The following is a 19112-nucleotide window of genomic DNA, read 5'->3' on the forward strand; positions in this document are numbered from 1 at the left end:
GGGGTGGCAGTGGGGAGGGTACTCTAAGGGGAGAAGTAGCTGAGTCCCTCTTTTTGGGTGGAGGAGGAGGAGCCGGAGCCTCAAGGCGACGCTTCTTAGTAATCACAGTCAAAAGGCCAGTCTTTGGATCTCTGGACAAAGTCTTTTGTAGAGGGTCTGGTGTAAACAGAGCCAATGGCGCCGAGTCGTCTGTCGGCACCGGCGATTTCGGAACCGGAGGTTTCGATGTTCTGTGTACGCCCTGCTTTTTGGAGGTCTCCGTGTGTTTCGGCGTCGAATGCTGTTTCGGCGCCGGAGCGTCGGTGCCGACCGATTTCTGTTTGTGTTTGGTCGGCGCCGAGTGTCCAGGCTTCGGCACCGGTGGTTTCGGAGTCGAGCTGGATTTTGCAGGCTTCGGTGCCGAGTGGTGTTTATCGGCACCGGGCGTCGGCTGGCTCGATCCCGAGCTGCCGTGAGACTTTGAGTGCTTCGACACCGGGCCCGAAGGTGGGGTGATCGAGGCTTTGGTTTTGGTTTTGCCCAGGCCGGCAGGCGAGGGAGTAACCGGAGTCTCTTTGGTTTTCGGTGCGGGGCTGGGAGGGGGCATTGTACTCACGGCCCGCTGTCCTGGTGTTACGTCCTCCAGGTCGGAGTCGTCGGCCTCGGAAGCGCTGACGATGTCTTCTCCCAGTTCGGTGTGTGTCTGCCCCGAAGCTTCGGCGTCGTCTCCGAAGATGTCCGGTGGAACTGTCGAGGATGAGTGCGCCATGGTGCGTCGAGCCTTTCGATCTCGGATCGTTTTCTTCGATCGAAAGGACTTGCAGGCGGGGCAGTCTCGAGCCTCGTGTTCCGGAGAGAGGCAAAGGTTACACACCTGATGGAGGTCGGTGTGGGGAAATTTAGACCCACATTTTGGGCACTTTTTAAACGGAGTCCTTTCCATCGGCCGGGACCGGAGTCGCGGAGGGCCCGAAGGCCGGTGTCGATGTACGGGATGGAAAAAGTGCCGCTTCGAGAGATGAAGATGAAGGAACTCGAAGAATCGAGGATTTTCCGTCGAGGCTGGAACCGTAGAAGTTCGAAGCCGGAGTACGAAGGATCACATCCGAGCCCGATGGCGGAAAAAAAACAATCTGAGGATGGAGCCGAAGCCCATGCGCAGTACGGACCGAAGGAGGAGTCACCAAACTCGTGACTTCCAAAGACGGTCCAAGAAGAAAAACAAACTGCAAACATCCGGGCCCAACACCAGATGGCGACCTATGCTAAGTGTACAATCTGCAGCTCATATGCCTCGAACCTGTAGTTACAGGTAAGTAACTTGTTTTCTTATCTGCACCAAAATACTCAGCCTGCAATGGCAGTGTGTGGGTGTTAAGGTACAGGACCTCTGAGGGTGGCGCAATAAGTGCTGCAGCCCTTAGAGGCCTTCTCTGGTCACAGGTACCTAGGTACCGTTTACAAGAGACTTATATGTGGCCAGAGAGGTGCAATTTGGGGGTACACAGTACACTTTTAGGTAAAGAACGTAGGTCCTGGGTACCTGGTTGGCAGGAACCCAGGGCAAACTCAGTCAAACACCACCATGCAAAAAGTGGGGGGCAACCACGAAAAAAGGGGCAGTTTCCTACAAACAACCTCCCAAATATCTGTACTCCCCATGAGCACACATGTTTTTTTAAATTAATTTGTAAAAATGATTTTTTATTATTAAGTGGATACACAAAAGAACACACCACATGTTGTAGCCAGGTCTAGAAAAAGAAATGGTATGGTATTTATGACCTCTCAGTCACTTGTTCCCTCCAAAACGTGTCATTCGCTTACATGAACAATGTGGGAAATCTAAGGGGAGTGTTTTACAGCTCAGAACAGTTTATCAAAAAGGAGCCTACCACTACACAGACAGTACATTGTTGGTAAACAGAAGATGAATATAGGTTTAGAAAGATCAGATGTGACATAGTTGGGTACTGAATGCCTGAGTGAAAAGGTGGATTTAAAAGTGTGCTACCTCTTTCCTCAAATGTGGTTTGAGAGAAACTCTTGCCATGCACTTCCAGAATATTTCAGCAAACAGACCCAGAACTCTGAAGGATATCGTACTGTGCAGTTTCAGAGTTTCCTACAGCTTGAGATCCAGTTTGTTGAAGGATAGCCTTCTGTGTGGTCACAGAGTGTTACAGTTTATTTGTCTGAAAGCAATTCACAATAATTCCCATGGGTCCGAGGTTCTTTCTTAACATCCTAGTTAAGGGCTCTGTCGGTTTGGTGAGGAATGCATAAGTAGGTGAAGCGTAGTGCTGTGTATTCTTCTAGAATCACTACCACACTCCCGCAGTTAGAGCAGCAGAGCTATTTTGGCCACCGACAGCCATGGCACTCAGTAACATATCAACACATTAAACACCAGAAGATGTATTCCATTATAATACAGGGAGGCGAATTTTAGAAAAAAAATTGAGGGAGGGAAAACTGCAAACTACAAAGTAAATCAAGCTTGGCTTCGTAGAGGTTACTTCAGGAGAAAATGGTGTTTTTCTAAGCGCTGTTTCATACCATCAGATTCCATAATCCAGGACTCCAACTTCAGAACAAGCATTTGCAATGCAATAGGTCTCGCATTTATAGTTGAGTTATTGGCGTTGTAAAATTACAATGCCTTTTATTTATGTTTTGGTTTTAAAACAAATAAAAGGCATTGTCATTTACAATGTCAGTAGCATAAGCTCGCATAAAAGCAGTGTGCGGCGTGCAGCAGTGTGCGGCGTGCGGCAGTGTGCGGCAGTGTGTGGCGTGCGGCAGTGTGTGGCGTGCGGCAGTGTGTGGCGTGCGGCAGTGTGTGGCGTGCGGCAGTGTGTGGCGTGCGGCAGTGTGTGGCGTGCGGCAGTGTGTGGCGTGCGGCAGTGTGTGGCGTGCGGCAGTGTGTGGCGTGCGGCAGTGTGCAGCAGCGTGCAGCAGCACTGTGAGGCGTGCAGCAGCGTGCAGCGGCGTGCAGCGGCGTGCGGCAGCGTGCAGCAGCGTGCAGCAGCGTGCAGCGTGCAGCAGCGTGCGGCGTGCAGCAGCGTGCGGCGTGCAGCAGCGTGCGGCGTGCAGCAGCGTGCGTAATGCAGCAGCGTGCGTAATGCAGCAGCGTGCGTAATGCAGCAGTGTGCAGCAGTGAGTAATGCAGCAGTGTGCAGCAGTGTGTGGCGTGCAGCAGTGTGTGCTGTGCAGCAGTGTTTTGTGCAGCAGTGTGCGGCGTGCAGCAGTGTGCGGCGTGAAGCAGTGTGCGGCGTGAAGCAGTGTGCGGCGTGAAGCAGTGTGCGGCGTGAAGCAGTGTGCGGCGTGCAGCAGTGTGCGGCGTGCAGCAGTGTGCGGCGTGCAGCAGTGTGCGGCGTGCAGCAGTGTGCGGCGTGCAGCAGTGTGCGGCGTGCAGCAGTGTGCGGCGTGCAGCAGTGTGAGGCGTGCAGCGTGCAGCAGTGTGCGGCGTGCAGCAGTGTGCGGCGTGCAGCAGTGTGCGGCGTGATTTGTGAACAACAAGAAAAGCGGACATCAAAGGAAGGGTGGGAGGGAACGAGCATATGGGGCGTGAGTTATAACGAAAGTTAATTGTTGTAAGAGGGGATGCAGGAAGTGAGGCCGAGCGCGCGCTGGCGAAAGCAGTCTGCTGCTTTCAAGTCCGATGCCAGATGCCAGCTTCGCGCTTGAATGCCTCACATGCACTGGCCATAAACCACATTCCTAAGGTCTTGTGCCCCTTACTAAATCTCTCTGAATGCGTGAGGCGGCGCATGTGCAGGAAGTAGCTGGTGGCAAATGGAATGCGCGTGGTTGTGAGCGTAACCGCCACCCGATCCGCCTGGGAAGCCTTTGGGAGCATTTTCTGAAGCCCCTACATAAGTCTCGCTGAGCTATCGCTTACGCGATAGCCAGGCGAGACCTAAAAACTACCTGCATTCACGGCCTAAATCCACCCAACAGCTGGAAGATGAGATCATGCTATTTTAAATTCTGGCCTACAGACAGGTGTTAACTGTATCACCAGCTTCAAGTATATAAAGACACTCCCTTTGTAACGAAAAGTAGGCAGCGCACACAGAAGTTAGATTTTCAAATGAATTTATTCCATCAACGTTGACAAAGTGTTTTGGCCACAACGGCCTTTTTCAATGCGGACATTGAAAAAGGTCGTTGTGGCCAAAACGCAGGTGTCAACATTGATGGAATAAATTAATTTGAAAATCTAACTTCTGTGTGCGCTGCCTACTTTTCGTTGCAAAGGGAGTGTCTTTGGAAATACACGGTTCGCCACCGATGTAAGTGGCACCCACCCAGCACTAAGTGCGTGGCGATATTGGCAAGAAACCCGTGAGAGAGAGAGCGAGCGAGCGAGCGAGCGAGCGAGTGAGTGAGTGAGAATGTATATATATATATATTCACTGAAAAAACCATCGGTTTCACACATGTTATAGTTAGCGGAAATTTTACTGATAAAAAACCAATGAAATTCCCCCGTTATAGTTAGTGCAGGCAACTATAACTCACGCGACCGCAATCCTCTGCTGATGCTAATACTGTATTTAGACACTTATTTGCCCATGTCTTCTTCCATAAATTTTTAGCTATACATATATTACAAATATTTTTTTTTCATAAAGACACATATGTCATCAGCAGAAGATTGCGGTCGCGTGAGTTATAGTTGCCTGCACTAACTATAACGGGGGAATTTCATTGGTTTTTTTATCAGTAAAATTTCCGCTAACTATAACATGTGTGAAACCTATGGTTTTTTCAGTGAATTTGCAAGGTTTTTTAAATGCTAATTCCCAACTATAACGTGTGTGAAACCTATGGTTTTTTCAGTGAATTTGTACGGTTTTTTAAATGCTAAGTTACTTTACGCCATTCGTGGCGTGCGCGCCCACTTAACGCAGTTCGTTCCGTGCGCGCACCGTGCGCGCACAGTGAGCACGCGGTGCGCTTCGCGCACCGCGCGCCCACTTTACGCAGTTAGTGCCGTGCACGCACGGTGGGCACGCGGTGCGCTACGCGCACCGCGTGCCCACGTTACGCTAGATGAGCCATGTACGCACGATGCGCTTCGCGCACCGTGCGCACATGGAGGACATATGATGCACTTCGTTTTGAAATGTAATATTTTAATTTTTCACACCTGTTATAAGCCATGCACAAATGGTGCCCTTCGGGCAACATTTGCACACGGGGTGGGGAGAGTGTGGATAATTTTTTTTTTTTATATATTTTTTTACCGTACGCGTACGGTAAGCGTAATCGGCGAAATTAGCGAAAAAATAAAAATTCCGTTTTTGGCCTTGGGGGATCTTTAGGGACTCCGTCAACATGGCTAGGTGTTTGAGCTGTCCAAACAGCCCCTTTACATGTTTTTGTGCTTTGTATTTTAATCCACACTCTCAGTGCGAGAGAGAAAATGGCGGCCGCCGCTTCCTGGTTTCGGCCGATTCGAATGTTTACTAAGATCTAAGAGCCAATCAGAATCGGGCTCGCGCACGCCACCGTACGCGTACGGTAAGCGTACCGTAAGCGCACCGTAAGCTGGCTCAGATATATATATTGATTTAAAGGCTATTTTCTCAGAATCTACTGAACAGATTTACACCAAACCTACAAAAGGCACTTCCTTGACCTGAGGACTACCTCTCTGCCAAATTTCTAGTAATTCTGTTCAGCCGTTCGGGCTGTAGCTGTGTCTAAAGGTCCTATGGAAAAATGCATGGGAAAAACGCGTTTTGGGACCCCCCTTTTATCTCAGCCCCCGCTTGACGAATCCCCCCCGAGACTTTCAGGGTAGGAGCGGAGCGTAGCGCCCCACCCATTTTAAAAAATTCGCGAGGATTCGTCGACCGGCGCCAAAGTTATTCAAAATAGAATGTTGCGGATTTCCTATGGAAACGTGGTCCTAACTATAACTACCTACTGGCGACCGCCAGTACGTAATTATATATATATATATATATATATATATATATATATATATATATATATATATATATATATACACACACACACACACATATACATGCACACATACATACACACATACATATACATACACACACACATACACATACACACACACACATATACACATACATAGGTATACACACACATCTCCACAGGTCTGTTCAAAACTAGCATTCAGAATTTTGTTTCAGCCATTTGCGCTCTAGTACAATGACTGACGGCATTTTTCTTGTTCAAGTTTGTACACCTTCCTAAAAACAAGTGCACTTCGGTGTGAGGTCTAACAGACCAATACTGTACGTAGCGCATGCATTTGTTTAGTCATCTTTGAGTATTTAATCTATGTCTTTAGGTTACAATATTTCAATAGTCCTTTTTTTCTTGAACGAAAAATAAGTTTTCCTGCTATGTGCATTAAAACTAAAAAAGGCTTCTGTACTTGCCTGTCCGAAAGCACCCTTTCAAGCTCATGTCCAAAGTTTTCTTTTTTAAGTCTTGCCTGACCCAGCGCATGCGCTGGTCTGGCGAGACTTTTAGTAAGGGCTTCAAAAAATGCTACCATAGCCGGCCTACTGCTTGCGTGCATGTGCGCAGGCGTGCGCTTACGGGCAGAGGCGCCATATGGCTTTCCTCGTCATGCTCATTAAGCGCAGCACTCGCAGCGCGCGATCACTTTCGCGGCCGCGTCACTTTCGCAGCCGCCCGGCCAATGCTTAAGTTGTGAAGGACAGTCTTTTAGAGTCATCAGGGGATTTCTTGCTATCATTGCTGGACTTTCGGAGACACGCGGCACACCTTACCAGTGACTGTCACTTGTTTGCATACACATGCGGCTGCTCTCGGGCCATCCTCGCTCCCCATTTGTCAGAATCCGTGTAATGCTTCAATTTACTCGCAATATACATCTGCGTAATTAACTTGCAAGTCTTGCTGCATGCAATCGCTACTCGGGAAATAAATGAACAGGGGTCTCACATACATTTGTGAAATTGATAAGTAGGACAAATTGACAAGGTTTCGCGCAAACATGTCCCTGCCGCAGTCAGAATCACCCCTGCGCCGTTAACAGATGTATATTTCGCTCTCACATCCGGGATGGATCGCGCGCTGGAAGTGCGCAGAGCATTCTTGTGGCGCGCCCAGGCCCCACGCCGCCGTGTGCTGCTGTAGTGCAGCCAAGCCTGCTACAGCTCCTGGTTTACGTTTGCTAATGCATCCTACTAAAGCATGCCAAATGAGGGTTCTGCAGTTGCAGCGGGTAAACCGGGAGAGCCCCAGCAAGGACAATTGTCCTCCAAAGCGGATTACCTCGGAGACCGCAATCTCGAATGCCTTGCCAAATAAGTATCTCCACTGGGGACCAACAGCACAGTAGAACCCTGCCGTCAACACACAAAAATACAAAATAGAAAATCGTAAGCTAGACATGCTCTCATCTATGCTCCCAGGTTCTGGAACACCTCTATCAACATCAGAACCATTTTAAACCTCCTGCAGTTTAGAAGGTTCTGACAACTCTGCCTTTCTGAGGGCACTTCATCTCCATACAATAGGAATATGCAGCCTCGAGAATTCCGCCTCCTTGCAACAGATACTGTCTGGAGTGGCCGGGTTCTCACTTGCTCAGCACCCTACTGCACACTTGCTAGGTCTCAGCAAAACAAATACACAAAAACGCAGAAAGTGGGGGGCGTGGCCAGCAGCCGATCTCAAGAGAAGATCTGGGGAGAGACGCGGAATCCCCAAAGCATCCGATAACCCATCCGAGAATTTATTGTGCCTGAAGGACACCAACAACAAGCGCCACGCAAGGAAGACCGATTGCGCCGCTCCATGTCCGGCGGGGGCGCGTCGTATGCCGAAGAAAGCACAGCGGAATGCGGCCTGGTGGACCGTTGGCAGCCGGGGAGTAGCGTAGGCCACGAGCAGCCGGCAGCGCCTGTACTCCAGGGGGCGGCGGAAGGTACGGTGGGTACCCTAACTGTCGGCGAGCGCTAAAGGAAAACCACGGCCCGCACCGGTGCATGCTCCCGGTGAGTGATCCTTCGTCCACCCGTCCCCTCCCCCGTCGGGGGCCTACACGAGGCACTAGCGGTACAGGTGCGCGCCTCAGGCCTCGAGGCGTGCCTGAGAAGCGGAGGTGGGGGCGAAATGCTGACAAGGACCCAGCCGGCACTGACATGGTACAGCTAAATGGCGAGGGGCAGGAGAGCTCCATTTTGACTACTCCGCAGGCTACTGGTGCAGGGAGAGGTCTGTGGGGCCATATAGGACGCGCTGGATGTGTGGGGCCTACGGGGCTCACCGCCAGATATATTAGCACACCTAAGGACTGTAGCAGTGCCCTGAATAGTTGGAGGGGGGACAAGTAGAGGCATCAAGATCAGCCTAGCTGGGCTGGACAGCCCCTGCCTCAGAGGAGTGACTAGAGGTCAATCTGGCCCTGCAGCCCAGACTGAAAGGGAGTATGGCAAGGATAAAGGCGCCACGTCCCCCGACGGCGGAATCAACGGCTGGCGCACCGAGCGGCTGTCAGAGGGCAAAGCAAGGCAGGGCAGGGCGGTGGTGTGCCGCGAAGTTTCATTATTGGTCCAGTCTGAGCGACAGAGCCTACTTGCACCGGGTCGGCAGTGCGGCGGGAAAACAGACAGGCCGCGCGTGGTGTGCTTCCGCGGCGGCAACTACCGGCCGGAGCTGCAGAGATGGGGGGCAGGGGCCCGCGTACGAACTCGCAAACCAAACTGGACAAATACGCCTATAATAAGGATACTCCTGCGGTGCCTGAACGCAGGGACATCTCTCATAAAGACTCCGAGCCGCCGGGGGCGACGAAAGTGACGCTGGAAGATATCATGGCGGCCCTCACCAGTGTACAATCGACGGTGGGCACCATCTCCACTGATGTTTCCTTCCTGAGAGCAGACTTCCAGAAAATGACCGCCAGGGTCACTGAGGTGGAACAACTGACGAAATCGCTGTCGCGAGACACCGCCGCTCTCCTCAGTAGGGTCACCCATCTAGAAGCAGAAAATCGGCTTATGGCAGAGAAGCTGGATGACCAGGAAGGGCGCTCTCGACGTAACATACGAATCACGGGCATTCGGAGAGCGACAGGCATCCGGCCATGGATCTCTATGGCGAGGAGCTCATAAAAACCAAACTTCAACCCAGAAAGCTTTCGCATTTCTTCTCTGTGGAAAGAGCACACAGGGTGCCAGGGGGCAAGCCCAAACCCGGAGCTCCCCCCAGGCAGGTCTTGGCCCGCATTTTCAACCATCACGACAGAGATGTAATACTCCAAATGGCGAGGGTGGCCCCCCCACTGCGAGTCCAGAACGCGGTGGTGTCCTTTCCGAACTATACGGCAGCGGTGTCGAAACGTCGCAGGAGCTTCCTTGAAGTGAAGAAAGAACTAAGGCGCAGAGAACTAACATACTCCATGTTGTTTCCGGCAACACTGCGCGTGGTGGCGGATGGATAAACTTTGTTTTTTGAATCACCAGAAGAGGCCCACGACTGGCTCGACAGACCGGCTCGGCAGACAGAGAAGCGACAGCGGCGTCCTGAGGGCACCGACGGCTCCGTGGAACATTGCTAAGGACGTGAGGAGGCCGGACTGGAGAAGAGGGCTGAGGGGCAGCGACGTCATCAGATCAAGAGACGCTATGCTAGAGCGCGGCTGACACGACCTGGCCATAAGTGAGAGGGGAATCGAGTTAATGGCCGCAATGCACACGCAATGCTTCCCCCCCCCCCCCTCCCGCTCGGAGGTGCTGGGCTCTGACCAAGAGTGGTGGGCCCGGCCAAGGGAACGTGGCATACTCCGACTACCAGACTGTCTCTGAGGAGGGGATAGACTGCGGTATCTCACTGACTTCTCTTCCCCCCCCCACCCACCCCACACGCAAGTACTGTTGAAGGGGTTGAAGCACTCTGCTATGTTGGGGTGGCGGATAGTTGGGGATCCGTCTGGCAGGGAGGCAGGTAGGTAAGAGGGGAAGTTCTACGTTCTTGATTTTGAATGGTTTATATCTTATTTTGATGGTTACCCTAGCCGAGAAGAATGTGCAGACACAGGTACACGGGATAGAGACTTGTCGTCGCCCTTTACTGGGGGTGATGTGTGAGAGGCACGTAACTCCTGTGGATTTTGAATATCTTAGGGGGCACCGAACACTACACTAGGATGATCGCACAATTGCAACTTACTCTTTAATAAGGAATGATCCGGGGTTAGGGAGGAAGGGAGGAACAGGAAGAATCAGTATTTTTCGTTTGGGAGGGGGGTAGGGTTGGGGGAGGTAGGGGTGAATATGTTGGTTTTGTTTATATTCTGTAAATGTTCTTAAGGAAGCTCTTAGGCGGAGGGCACTTTTCCACAATACCCAGCAGAGGCAGTACACGGGTGACTCTTCAATCTCTCATACACCTAGCATCAGGTATGGCAGCACAAAATCAGACTACCCCTGATCCTGAAACGTACCCTACGACCCAAGTGACACCACTGTTCATGATTACCTGGAATGTCCATGGTCTCGGCGACAAAATAAAGAGGGGGTTGGTTCTACAGTACTTAAAGCGGTGCTCCCAAACGGTGGCCCTGCTGCAGGAAACACCTTACTGGCGTCGCATGCAGGGCAATGGACAGATGGGGGTTTAAAATGGTAGCACATTCTGAATTCTCCTCAGGCTCTAGGGGCATGGGTATCCTAGTTAAAAAACAATCACCACTGATAGTGCACCATACTAAAACAGATGACCACGGCCGCTTTGCGGCCATAGTAGGTCAATGGGAGGGGCGGCCTATAAATATAGTATCAGTTTACATTCCCCCTGCGCTACACACAGTGGCACTCCCAGCTCTTAGTGAGTTCCTGCTTGGTCTCCCGGAGGGGGAACTCTTGATTGGAGGGGACCTCAATGCAACTATAGATATCACCCTAAACCGCCATCCGGCGAGGGCGCCCATGTCGGGCACATCCCGCCTTGGGAGCTTTCTGGAGGCGCTTGGACTTTCCTATGTGTGGAGGTGGCACCACCCCACAACACGGCAATTTACCTTCCACTCTGGGGTACACCGCAGTTTATCCAGAATAGACTACTTCCTAGCTCCGGCGGATTGCCTGAAACACGTTGACAATATAGGGATAAGACCCAGAGGGATCTCTGACCACTCCCCGGTGCAGATAACGTACACATACCATCATACAGCTAGGCGACGTACCTATCCCGTTTACCCTGGTTACTTGCAGGTCCCAGAGATCAAGAAGGCTGTGATTACGGCGACAAAACACTACTTTCAGGAGAATGTTCTGACGGTAGACTCCCCGACTACTCTGTGGGAGGCATACAAGACTGTAATTAGGGGACAGGCCATAGTTTCGACCGCAGGGTATAAACGGGAGAAGCAGCGGGAACTACATGATATAGAGCTGGAGTTGCATGACGCCGAGACCCAGCGCCCCAACGCCGGATACAGCCCAGAAATTACATCTTAAACAGCAACAACACAGGGGATACCTTGAAGGTATGACCAGGTCACGTCTAACGGCCACGCAACATAAGATATATGAAACTGGGGATAAAGCAGGGTAATAAATGGATAGCGAGGATCCGGACGAGGGAGGGACAAATCACAACGGATCCACACACAATCCACACACAATAGAGCACACACTGGCGCACCATTTCCAGCAAGTGTATGAGTCGTCTTCGGAGAGGACACCAGAAGTAGCGCTGTCTCATATACAGGATATTGCCATGCCTAAGCTCACTCCGGTGGCGGCCCTCACGCTGGAGGCGGACCTCACGGTAGAGGAGCTGCAAGTAGCGATTGGGTCATTGCAATCCGGCAAAGCAATGGGACCAAACGGCATACCGGTTGAACTCTATAAAAAGGTAGCAGGGACCATTGCCCCGCACTGGTTACACATGTACACCGACTGCTTGACGATAGGCGAGTTACCACCAGATCAGCGAACGGCCACAATAGTGGCAATACCCAAACCAGGCACACCTGCCGAGGACTGCACCTCATATTGCCCGATATTGTTAATTAATGCAGAGGCTAAAATTTTGGCAAAGCTATTGGCAATTAGGCCAACGCCGCATCTGTTGACCCTGATCAGTCCCGATTTATGCCAGGTAGAAGTACGGCATTAAACTTGCGGCGCCTGCACGGAGTAATGGCCCGTATCCCATATCTCCAGGAACCGGCGGTTATACTCTCCTTGGACGCCAGAATGGCGATGGACATGGTCGAGTGGCCATTTCTATTCGCAGTCCTTCGTCACCTGGGCTTCGGCCCTAAATTTTGTGCATGGGTCCGCCTTTTATTCACCAAACCAGTGGGACACGTTACGGCTAATGGGCACATCTCTAATGACTTTCCTTTAGCGCGGGGCACACGTCAAGGCTGCCCCCTGTCCCCGCTGCTCTTTGCCCTGGTACTGGAGCCGTTGGCGGCATGGATCAGGTGGGAGCCAATGATAAGAGGACTCAGGTGGGCAGCAGGATGGGAGGACCGCATCTCTCTGTATGCGGACGACATATTATATATGGCCTCCCCCAGACGTTCCATACTGGTCTTCCTCAATATATGCGAGCTCCTCGGACGGGCGTCCGGGTACACCATTAACTGGTCCAAATCTACCCTGTATGTGCTACACGGCCCCCCACCACAACTTCCTATAGATTGCCCGCTCCAGATCACGATCGACACGTTTAAATATTTAGGTATCTATGTCACAGCTAACTCGGATGACTTCTTCAAAAGAAACCCGATGCCTCCACTGGAGCGCCTAAAAAGGGATACAGCGTACTGGGGGTTATTGCCGCTGACTCTTCTAGGGAAGGCAGCGCTTTTTAAAATGATGGCGCTACCTCGATTCTTATATGTGTTGGAAAATGCCCCGTTCCCGGTACATCCAAGCTATTTTAAAGCAATTGCAGCCCAGGTCTCCAACTTAATGTGGGGAAACAAACCGGCACGCATAGCACAGGCCAAGCTGGTACGGGGGTGGTATGATGGGGGGGGGGAATAGCGCTTCAGAATATACAATTATATTACTGGGCGGCGCAATTTAAGGTGATTAATCAGTGGGTACACGTAGCACAAGCTGATCCTGCATTTAAGGCTGACAGATTTTAATTAAGAACAGGAAGTATGCTGTCCCCCCTCTATAATAAGAAGCAAACTCGTTCATTAATAGGGCCCACGAAACATACAGTTACCATATGGCAGGCAGCACTGGCAAAACTGGGCTGGCACGAGGTCATAACCCAACTCACTCCTCTATGGGACACGGGGAAACTGGGATGACTTAGGAACAGTAAGGGCTTTGATCAATGGGAAGCCATCAGCATATCCACGGTGGGGGACATGTGGCATAAGGGGGGAGTGGCCACCTTCGAGCGCCTCCAGCAACAATACGAGTTAGCGCCCACTGAAATCTGTCGGTACACACAGATAAAGCATGCACTGACAACTGCCCTACCGCCTGGTACTGCGGTCCCGGAAGCTTCCCCTCTGGAGGATAGGTTACTGACAGACTACATGCATAAGCGGGCTACGTCATTCACTTACCGTAAGTTAGTTAACAACCTACCGGACCCCACGACGCCACTTAGGGACCAATGGACCCGCGACGTAGGTGACCTGGATGATACAGCGTGGCAGGAGGCACTGTCCTCACCAAGGGAAGTGGGTATACCCTCGAGACTCAAATTGGTACAGCTCAAAATTTTGCACCAAACCTATTACACCAGATACATCATGTTTAAGATGGGTAGAGCCTCGCACCCATATTGTCTTAGGCGATGTGGGGAGGAGGGTACCTTTTATCCTACCATATGGCAATGCCCGAAGATTAGGGTCTATTGGGTGAAAGTGAGGAGGACGATTTCGCAGACAGAGGGGTGTCCCTTTTACCAGAGCCCAAGAGTTGTCTGTTAAATGTATAGGAACCAAATGACCTAGTAAACAACAAGGGGGACAATGAGGGCTTGATAAAGGTCCACGGTACTTGCCCTGGGTAGAACTAGAAGACAAAAGAGGTACGGTGTTCCTGGGTGGCAAGTTGGCCACCTGGTGAGTACTCAGAGTGGTGGGGAGGCGGGAAATACCTCCTTTCGGAACTAGGACACTCACACACCCAGCAAGCTAGGTGTCATGCTTCATCATATGGGTCTGCTCCTCGTCGAGCCGGCGCTGCAATGCCCGACGGGCACCCATAAAGGGGCTCTTTATCTGAGATCTTTTGTTCCTTGCCGTATAGATGCCGTGGGTGTGAGGGCCTGGTAAGATGTAGATGTGGTGTGAGGGTTAAAACAGGTAAGGGAATCCTCTACAATTATTTTTATTCTGGAGAGTTCACAACCTGATTAAAAATTACAAAGAAGGAGGGCGACTATTTTGTTTTAATCTGACAAAAATTATGCTCTACCCCTTAGTGGTCAACATGTTTCTCGCCTATAAAATGTCCAATAGATCAGTTGGCGATTCCTCAGGACCTAGTGACTACATGCCAAGAACAGATGCATACTTGTAAGTAGCATATTCCGTTCGAGGCACATGAGCTGCAGATCACACACTAGCATAGACTATATAGCAGTATCTCCCCTCGCGGCGATCACTTGTATCGGTTGCAGCAGTTTGAAAAAGTTTTAAGGACAGCTTGGCCCACAGAACCTTGTTGCTTTGCTTGTACATCAACACAATAGTGTTTAGTGAAGGTGTGTGTTGTAGACCATGTGGCTGCCTTACAAATGTCTAAGGGAATGTTCCCTAAGAATGCCATGGAAGCCCCTAGTTTGCGTGTGGAATGCGCCCTAGGAGGAACTGTTCGTGTGCGTTTAGCTTTCTGGTAGCATATTTGGATACCTAGCAATCCCAGATTTGGAGATGGGGTTGCCCTTATGTGGTGGAGAGAAAGCTACAAACAATTGTTTTGCGGAAAGATTTGGTTCTGTCAATGTAGTAAAGTAGGGCTCTTTTAACATCTAAGGTGTGAAGAGCTCTTTCCGCTACAGAGTCTGGGTTTGGAAAGAACACTGGTAACTCTACTGATTGGTTAAGATGAAAAGGAAATATGACTTTTGGAAGGAATTTTGGATTGGTCCTAAGAACCACTTTGTTACGATGTAATTGTAAGAATGGTTCTTGTATGGTTAAAGCCTGGATTTCACTTACCCTTCTGAGGGATGTGATTGCGATAAGGAAAGCTACTTTCCATGTGAGGAACTGCAGTTCGCATTTATGTAGAGGTTCAAATGGGGGTCCCATGAGCCTAGTAAGAACAATGCTTAGATTCCACACTGGAGAGGGTGGTAATCTGGGAGGAATAATTCTTTTAAGTCCTTCCATGAAGGCTTTGATCGCAGGGACTCTAAAGAGTGACAAGTGCTGTCGATTTTGTAAGTAAGCTGCTAATGCTGCTAGGTGGAGACGTATGGAGGAGTAAGCTAAATTACATCTTTGCAAGTGTAGTAAGTAGCAAATGATGTTCTGGATGGATGCATCCAGTGGGTGTATATTATTGTTAGTGCAGTAAAATGGCAAATCTTTACCATTTTGCAGCATAGCAAGCTCTAGTAGTAGGTCTTCTGGCTTCTTTTATAATGTTCATGCAGTCTGGTGGCAGGTTAAGGTAACCGAACTCTAGGACTTCAGGAGCCAGATCGCCAGATTCAGTTGACCTGGATGTCTGATCTCTCCATGGTTCTGGGTTATTAAGGACGGGGAGAGATGCAGTTTTTGGTGTGGAACTAGAGAGAGCTCTAGTAGTGTTGTGAACCACGGTTGGCGTGCCCATGTGGGAGCTACTAGGATCAGTTTGCTGCCTGAGCTTGCGTACTACTAGTGAAATGAGTGGGAGAGGCGGAAAAGCGTATGCAAATCTGCCTGACCAGTTCATCCATATCGCTTTGCCCTTTGACTCCGGGTGGGGAAACCGGGCGGCGAAGGTCAGGCATTTTGCGTTTGTGTGTGGCGAACAGATGTAGGTCTGGTTGGCCCCGTTTTTGGAAAAAGGGTAGTAGAACTTGGGGATGTAGTTCCCATTCATGGATTTGTTGTGTCTGTCGACTTAACAGATCGGCAATCTGATTGTGAACCCCTGGAAGGTGTTCTGCAAGTAGGTATATGTTCTGAGGAATGGCCCATCTCCAAATGTTCTGTGCGAGCTGGGACAGCTGCAGAGAATGTGTGCCTCCTTGTTTTTGTATGTAATACATGGCTGTTATGTTGTCCGTCCGGATGAGGACAGTCTTGTTCTGTACATGTAGTTGGAAGGATTTTAGTGCTAGGAATACCGCTAGCAGTTCTAGGTAATTGATATGGAGCACTTTTTGTTGAGTGGTCCATTTGCCCTGAGTGGTGTGTCCGATGAGATGGGTTCCCCATCCTGTGAGTGATGAGTCTGTTGTCAGCACTATCTGTGGAAAAGGCTCTAGGAACGGCCAACCTTTGGACAAGTTTGTTATGTTCCACCACTGTAGAGAGCGATGTGTGCGGATGTCCAACACCAGATCTGTGAGTTGTCCGTGAGCCTGGTTCCACTGACGTGCTAGACATTCCTGTAAGGGACGCATTAGAAGTCTTGCATAAGGCACAATGAAGATGCAAGATGCCATAATGCCTATGAGCTGCATGTACACTGGCTGGAATAGAGTGTTGGTTTTGAAATTGTGATAAGAGTTTGTATACTGGCTATCCTGGCTGGACTGGGATATGCTAGGGCTGTGGAGGTGTTTATGGTAGCTCCTAGATATTGGTGTATATGAGAGGGTTGGAGATGAGACTTGGGATAGTTGATAGTGAACCCCAAGTTGTGTAATAGTTGGATAGTTTGGCGAGTGTGTAGAACACATTGGTGTAATGACTTGGCTTTTATTAGCCAGCCGTCTAGATACGGGAAGACATGAATTTGTCGTCTTCTAAGATGTGCTGCTACTACTGCAAGACATTTTGTGAATACTCTGGGCGCGGTTGTTACCCCGAATGGAAGGACTGTGAACTGGTAGTGTTGTCCGTCCACCACAAACCTTAGGTACTTCCTGTGAACAGGATGTATGGGAATGTGGAAGTAGGCGTCCTTGAGATCTAGTGTGTATATACAGATTTAGGGGTCTGAGGTAGAGGATTGGTCTCAGAGGCCCGTCCTTTTTGGGGATTAGGAAGTACAGCGAGTATACCCCTGTTCCTTGATGCTCTAAGGGAACTGGCTCTATTGCGTGCTTTTGAAGCAGTGAGAGATCCTCTTGTTTGAGGAGTATGAGATGGTCTGCGGACATGGGACGCTGTTTGGGTGGTATGTGTGGGGGGGGGTAGCTGTAAGTTCCAGGCAGTAACCATACTGGATAATTTGTCTTACCCACTTGTCTGTTGTAATGGAGTTCCAGACAGGTAGGAATTGTGTCAGTCTGCCCTCGACTGGAGTGGAATGGTCTGGGGGGAGCGGAGGAAAGTCACTGTTCTGTGGCAGGGGAGGTGCGAGTGTTATTACCTCGACCTCGTCCCTTATTGTTGTTCCCTCTATATCCGCCTCTAAAATATCCTCTACTGGGGGATGCTTGTGTAGTGGCTTTGAATGTAGAGGAGGTGTCTGCGCCCATATTTTTGGAGGCTCCTCTGTAGAAGGAGCGCCAAAAGGAGCAACGCGTTTGTGGAGACTGTAATGCTCCCATTGACTTAGTCTCTGTGTCCTTTTTCATTTTTTCAAAGGCAGTGTCTACAGCCAGCCCAAATAGCTGTTCTTGGTTGAATGGCTGACTGAGTATGGTAGTTTGTACCTCAGGCTTAAAGCCTGAAATGCGTGGCCAGGCATGTCGTCTAAGGAGCACACTGGTGTTAATTGATCTAGAGGCAGTGTCTGCTGCGTCAAGTGCGCATTTAATTGACGCATTTGAAATTAACTTGCCCTCTTGGATAAAGTCATTTGCCTGGGTTTTATACTGGTCAGGTAGATGTTGTAAGAGATTTTCTAACTGGTCGTAGTTTGCCCTGTCATATCGTGCCAGTAGTGCTTGAGTGTTGGCAATACACCAGTGATTAACTGCTTGTGCTACTACTCTTTTGCCAGAAGCTTCTAGCAGTTTGGATTCTTTATCCGGGGGTGGTGCATCTCCGGAGGTCTGGGAGTTGGCGCGTTTCCTAGCATTGGAAACGACCAGAGAATCCAAAGACAACTGTCCTTTGATGCAAGTAGGATCTTCAGGGGCAGGCCTATATTTCTTCTCTATTCTAGGGTTAAGAACCCTGGCACGGACGGGGTCTTTAAATACTTCGGGGGCATGCTGAATGACTCCTTTGATCATAGGTAATATCTGCACTGACTTTTGAGATTGTTCAAAAGTATCTAAGAGGAAATATTCCTCTGGTGCGTCGGAGTGCATTGTAACACCATGAAAAAGTGCAGCTGTATTTAATAATTGGCCAAACCCCAGGTGATCATCTGGGGGAGATGGTTTTGAGGGATATGGCTGTGGGTCTGGTAGGTCTGCTGGGATAGGGAATGCCCAATCATCAAGTGGTGAGGTATCTGGATCCGTGAACGGGTCATTAGGATCACCCCCACCCCCAGGGTCATCATCATCATCATCATCCGGAGGTGGTGTATGTGGTGGAGAAGTTACAGGTAAGGGTGGTGTAGGCAGAGGAGGTGGGTTAGAAGGCAGTGTAGGAGAAGAAGGGGGCATAGGCGATGTTGCAGAGTCCTTGTGTACAGGAACTGGAGCAGATGTGTCCACTTTACGTTTTTTTTTTTTTTTACATGGCACAGCCGTGACATGTCCAGTTTTGGGGTTGATCTAAATCTTTTTCTGCCTTGGATCGATGGGATCTGGGTGAAAAAGTTCTTGTTCCTCGGTAACAGTTTTCGGTGCCGATTATTTCGGTTCCGAGCGAGGTTGTGGTTGATCCTTATTGGTTTTGGCTTTAAAAAGGTGTATCAGAGTCCTTAGCCGTTAGTTTCGGTGCCGAGGATGTTATTTTCGGAGCCAAAGCTGGATCTTTAGGCTTGGGAACCTTCGAAGCCGGCTTTTCTATGGGCTTTGGTGTTTTAGGAGCCGATTTGGAGGTGGAAGGCGTCAGAGCCGATTTCGGCATCGAGTGTTCTTTTGGCTTCGGTGCCGTAGGTGCCGGCGGG

The 19112-nt window shown here is 50.1% G+C and overlaps 1 protein-coding gene across 2 annotated transcripts in view; it reads right to left on the reverse strand.

The window, feature by feature from the left end:
• The window catches only part of ZDHHC18 (zDHHC palmitoyltransferase 18), a 176880-nt gene that overhangs the window by 76156 nt on the left and 81612 nt on the right, over nt 1-19112 (reverse strand). The gene's annotated exons all lie outside the window — the stretch shown is intronic.

Source organism: Triturus cristatus, chromosome 3_2, assembly GCF_964204655.1.
Source record: "Triturus cristatus chromosome 3_2, aTriCri1.1, whole genome shotgun sequence".
Classification (NCBI taxonomy): Eukaryota; Metazoa; Chordata; class Amphibia; order Caudata; family Salamandridae; genus Triturus; species Triturus cristatus.